The sequence below is a fragment of the Meleagris gallopavo genome, chromosome 4 (assembly GCF_000146605.3).
Source record: "Meleagris gallopavo isolate NT-WF06-2002-E0010 breed Aviagen turkey brand Nicholas breeding stock chromosome 4, Turkey_5.1, whole genome shotgun sequence".
In the NCBI taxonomy this organism is placed as follows: domain Eukaryota; kingdom Metazoa; phylum Chordata; class Aves; order Galliformes; family Phasianidae; genus Meleagris; species Meleagris gallopavo.
This window is the reverse complement of record NC_015014.2, coordinates 22,137,770-22,143,904: the sequence shown is the minus strand read 5'-3', so window position 1 is coordinate 22,143,904 and position 6,135 is coordinate 22,137,770.

Below are 6,135 nucleotides of genomic sequence, written 5' to 3'. Positions count from 1 at the left end.
ACCAAGAGCAATATACTTGTCTAAGGATCTGATATGCTGCCACATCAGCATAAACATCAGTAGACATTCAGTTGGCTGCTTCAGGAAGGAGATGAGAAATGCTCTGATTGCTATAACTCATGGACTCTTCAAGAGCGAATAAAAGATGAAATTTTAAAAGAAAATACTGAATAGATTAAATGTATCCGCTTCATTTTTGGTAACAACCATCAGTATGGCCACTTGGAGCTCACTGAACGCTCTTGTCCTGTTTTAATAAAATATATTGTAATATGTATATAAAAATAGTCTAAGATGCAGTCAGGCATTGATATGAAAATAATAAAAGACACTGAACTGGAGGTATCTCTCAGCAAATGAGCACCCAGTGACAGTGGCTCAGCTTTGGCTTTTTCCAGCTATGTGGACTTCAGCAGCTGCCATACATGCTCCGTTTGGGAAACTCAGCTGTTCCTTAAGCATAGGATGATTTGATGTAGAACAGAGACAGACAGATGTGTGACTTACTATGAATACATCCTGTTTGTGTGACGTGAAATGTCACAGCTGCAGGAGGACCACAGAGGAGGTGCTGCAGTGCTGCAGCTCAGTTTGGGACAGTGTTCTGGGAGCAGTGATGCTGATGGAGCTACGGCCCAGCGGTGTGCTTGGGGATGGGCCAACATCCCTGCTGTGTGTTGAGAGTTCTGAATGGGGCTGCTGCTCCCCGAAGTCCTACTGGTACATAGCACAAAAGTGAATGTTTACCCAGCGTGGCCACCAGAGGTCCCGGTGTTCCAGTATACAGCACAGTGCCTGCAGCTGGAGGAGCCCCGGGTTGGGGCTGAGAACTCCTGAGACGAAGCTCCAAAGATTCCATGAATGTCAGCACTCCGGAGCTTGCTCGATGTCGACTTTTGGATTTACACAGAGCCTGGCTGCAAAAGCGACTCAAAATCCAAAACTTAAACCCTGCTGCCTAGGTTTGTTAACAGAGCCCAAGGCAGGATAAGGAGATGTTCCTGCATGCACAGCTGACCTTGGGCATCTCTAGGCTCCAGTGCATATGGAGGAGCTCAGAAGTGTCTGCTCTGTTTGCAGCACAGACTGCAGTGAGGCAGTCCCTGAGCACAGCATGGGGGCAGCTCCACTCACATCTTACAGGGCTCTGATGTAGATGAGCTTATGCTTCTGGCCAGGACAGGGAGAGCTTCTGATCCTGTGGGATGGAGATCTCTGCTGTTGCTCCAATAGAGGCACTACTGGCGGCTCCGGGAACACAAGGCCATGCAGCACCAGTCAAAAGCCTTACATAAGTCCAGGTAGAACTTTATAGCAAAGGGCTGCAGTGTGTCCTGGAGATGCACTTACGACATTTATGGGATGTGACTGAAACACTGCACCTCAGAGATGATTTTGTGTGTGTGTGGATACATATATCCATGACTGCACCTTTAATCTGTCTCCAATTAACATTTATTGCTGTGGCTTCAGGTCAAAGGAAACACATCCACGGTACCTCCATGCTAAGGAAATGTGCTCACAGTGCACAAGGGATTGCCAGGAACAAACCCAATATTGCAGCAGGAGGCTGGAACAGCAGCCACCAGGCAGAGGCTGGAGGAGAGTGACCTGGCTTCCAGGAGCAGTGCCATGAGTCTGCTCTGTGTCCTGCAGCATTGCTGTGTGCCACTTCTCCACATGGGTGCCACGTGTTTCAGAGCTGACCCAGGTCTGAAGAGCATAATTAACTGAAACGAAGGGCTGTCATCAGATGAAGGTGCTCAGCTTTACCCAAGGTTTTTCCCATGGCCCAGTATTGCGTTGAGGGCACATTTAGTGTAACTGTGCACCTGGTGTCATTACAGAAACATTAATCTTTGGAAAACATAATTGACACTTTGGAGCTGATGCACCATGAAGGTGAAATTAAGGAGAGGAATAACACACTGGAAATGTTTGGGCAACTTCCTTCTGGCACAGAACTGCATGTTTTGTGACCTAAAAGCAGTGTTCCCAATAGCCCTGCAGAGGGCTGTGGGCTACTTACATATATTATTGATAGATACTTTGATCTTCTTTCACCTCCGTTGTGTGGGGACCTGTCCTGATGCTGACACAGAATGAGTACAGCACCTTATTTCTAGGCATGGGAGTTCTCAGGTGCTGCTTCCATCCAGAATGGATCTGCATTGTTCTTGAGATGGACCTGGATGATCCATGCTCACAGCAGTCACTGGAGTTGTCTGCAAAGCGAAGAGTCAGCAGTGACCTATAGCATCTGTCAAGGTTGAGCAGGAGTAGAATGCCAAATGAGCCCTTTCCTTTTTCCACCAGCATAAAGGAGAGGAGTAGCATCGAGGTCAGCTGGGACCAAGGTAACTTATTACTCTGCTGGACTGTACTGTGCAGTGGCCTTTTAGGAGCGGTCCCTGAGCTTGCATGTCCCGACAGCAGCACAGAAAATCAACCATCCATCAGTAATTACAGCAACAGAGGGCTTGAGATCAAAGGATGTTTGGGAATGATGTGGCACAGCAAACATATGGAAATCAGGGTTTATCTCTGCATCTGTCTGTAAAGCTGACTGCTCTCGGACTGTAACCTGCCCTGGGAAAGCAACTTTGCCTCATCGCCACTGGTTGTTGCTTCTAGGGTATGTTCCAGCTTCCACCTGTCAGTATTCTCCTATCGGCTTCCATTATGGGTTTATCTTGCACTTTCTCATTAGTTAATCACTTTACCCATGGTGCCAAGCTCAGCCACGTGCACTCTGTGCCATCACTCCATAGGCTTTCTGTGGCAGTGTCTCCTCTCTGCACATCCTGCCCTGGAGAGCGCCACTCGTGGCCAAGGAGATCCTTCCAAGCCCTAACTTGCACTGATTCTCCTCCAGCTTATTGGTCTGGAGGGTTGCCCAAGGATGTTGTGGATGCCCCATCCCTGGACACATTCAAGGCCAGGCTGAATGTGGCTCTGGGCAGCCTGGAATAGTGGTTGGTGACACTGCACATAGCAGGGGGGTTGAAACTAGATGATCCTTCTGGTCCTTTTCAACCCAGGCCATTCTATGATTCTATGATTCTTAGCAGCTTTGCAGCCTTGCTTTTAGTTCCACTTCATCCTTTCAGTTCTACTTCATCTGCACCGTGGCAATAAAATATCTTTTATCCCATTGGCCTTGATGAGATGATTGTTGCCCACTGAGCACAAGGAAAAGGTGCTTATTAAGCCTTGAACAGAATATAGGACAAAACCCCACTGAAGGAGCTTCTTCAATGCTGAATCCTGTTCATGGGATCACGTCTTTCCAATGCAGAACAATGAAAGCATCCTGCAGTGAAACACAGGGTTATTGTTTATGAAACTTGTGCTGCTCCAGACCTTTAATTAAGTGCTGAAATATTTGCCTGACTTACAGCGTATGAGCACTCATCTTCATGCCACAGCACCCACCAATGCTCTCCTTACAGTGCCGAGAAGCATTAAGAAACACATTAAGAACGTTTGATCCTTTACTATCCTTGGTTCCTCACATGTCCAAGTGCCTCATCACAAAGCACTCACCATTCCCTTGAAACTGTGCAGATCTTCTCTAATTGCCTCTTTCTTTCCCATAGTTTTGCTGGCAGCAACGTCTGAACCTTGCCAATACAATAACCATCCAGTGGGATTTGTTTGCCTCTAAGCCATGTTAAGTTGGATCTGTCACATCTGGAACAATTTATACAGCAGAGAGGGCTGAGGGTGAGCTCTAGGCCTTCCTCACACTGTGCTGATCTTTGAGGCATTTTTGCTATGAGCATTTCTTGTAGATATAAGCCTGGTACAGGAGCAGCATGAAGAGCTTGGTTTGAGTTTCTGATAATGGGGAATGTCAGATTTTACAGCTGCTCTGTCCTGACTGCTATATTCAGATTCATCACATTCTGTGGAAAAAAGAAAAAGTTAATTCTATGCCCACCTAATGAAGAGTTTCTGAGTCCATAATGAGCACAGAGGGGTGGATGTGAAATGTGTGCCAAATGCCAAACTTGGACCTAAAAGCAGTAGAACAGTTGAAAGTGTGCAGACACAGCAGGGATGCATTGCTGATGTTCTGCTGTGGCCTTACAGTAAGCAGAGCTGGGCCAGGACGCCCAGCTATGTCATGTTCTCCTGTAGGCTCATCTGCTTTGTGTGTCCATTAAGGCGGTAGAGCTCTTGTGTTGCAGTTTGTTTGCAGGCGTTTGCTCCAAGGAGATCTTTAGTTTGGCCATTTCCTCACTAGATACCTTGGGCAGTTCTCCAGGAAAGCGGCTGCTCCAAATACAGAAAGGCACCTGGAGAGTTGAGCAATGTGCCCTATAGACCTGTGTGCCCTATTATCACGAGGCTGTCTGTATGACTTCATCCAGTTACCGCATCCTGCTGTATGTGTGGCACTTTGGACTGATGGTCCAATCCAGTCCTGGAAAAGTACTGTGAGCAGAGCTGTGGTACAGACCATGCTCCAGGGTGGAGACTTTTCTCCCAAAGCAGATGCAGTTTGTTGTGTAATGATGCCTGTGAGGTTGTGTAACTCCCTCACATCCTGGGAGGACTTGCTTGATGGCCAGGGTCATTTCACTTTCTGACATCTATCAGAAATTCCAGGCCAGGGCTCTAACAAGCAGCAAGTGATCTGGGATCTCGTGGCTGCTGAACACCGAAATATCTCAGCAGGAGGCCACAGTCCTCCTCCTCAGAACAGTATTGAAACCATGGGATGCTCTAGAAGCATGAGACTGTGACCTGGAGCCCATGCTTGCCGAACATAAATCACAAGATCTTCTTCTGAATCAAAACATCAACGCTAGCCCCCAGGTGACGATCCCTGCCCAGGACCTCAGGGAGCACACACAACATTCCTTCAGCAATTGGGCATGAGCACAAGGGGCACTGCATCCGCCTTGCGTGGGACCACTGAAGGCCACTGCATGCATCCAACCATGGGTGGCTCCTCCAGGGAAACAGCTGTGTAGCTCCAGACCCACTTCATGGTGGTGATAGGCCGATGGTTGGACTTGATGATCTTAGTGGTCTTTTCCAACCTTAATGATTCTCTCTTTCTATGAGTCAGCAGAACTGACCTTGTTTGGATGATGTTGCTGGGTGAAATGAACACAGGGGAGCCTGGTGACTGTATCTTATAGGTACGGTTCTGTAGTCAAGCTATAAAACAGCATCTCACCTTCCCTGAACCCATCCTCACCTCTGCCCTACACTGATCCCCAGCGAAGTGGTACTGCACCAGTCCCACCCAAGCCTACAATCTGTAGTGACTCATTGTCATCTAATCTTATTTATGCACTTATTGACCAGATAACTCTCCATTAGACTAATGAGTCATTCTTTACACCCACCAAATGCATAGCTGGGATGCTGCTGCTTTCTGCTATTTGTAAATTAAGGGGAGAAGGAGAACAGCATCAATCCAGAAAATATTTCCTCCGCAGAAGCATCAGGGTTCTGTCATCCCCTAGAGATGTCTGAGACCACCACAAGGAGCAGAGCCCAAAGTTTCCATCCTCTCCTCCTCTGCATCAATGGGAAGTTCCCAACTGAGCTCCGTGTGGCTGGCTGCTGTTTGTGGTGGCAGATCCATGTTCCACATTCAGGGAATTGGGGTTTCTGTGTGCTATAGGGAAAAGCAGAGTCTCCAATGACTGCTGCAGAATTGGTACCACGATGTGGTATGTTTCTAGCAGAGCAACAGAAAAATGCTTGGTGTAATGTAGCTGTATGTGTGCGCAATCCATGCAAGCATCTCTGACATAGGAGATGGGGCACTCTTGGTTCTTGCTGGCTTGGTAATGCTTTGAGAGTCCTCAGCACCCCAGAAGATGAGGTATGAATCGCTGTTTTTTCCTTAATACAATTTTCATTTCCTTAGGGCTGAGAGCAAAAACTTTAAGATATCAGTTGTCAATAAGAAAGTGTCTCTAAGATATAATTTGCTGAGGAAAAAAAGCATGTGGTTTCTCACCTGACACCCAGATGTTCTGCTTTTTACATGCTCGACATTGTCTACAACATATGGCTGTAGCTGAACAATTCTGACCTCTTCCAGTCATGCTCTGTGGCCAGGGAAATGCAAACAACCAGTGCCCTGGTGACAAGAGAGAAAGGTGATGG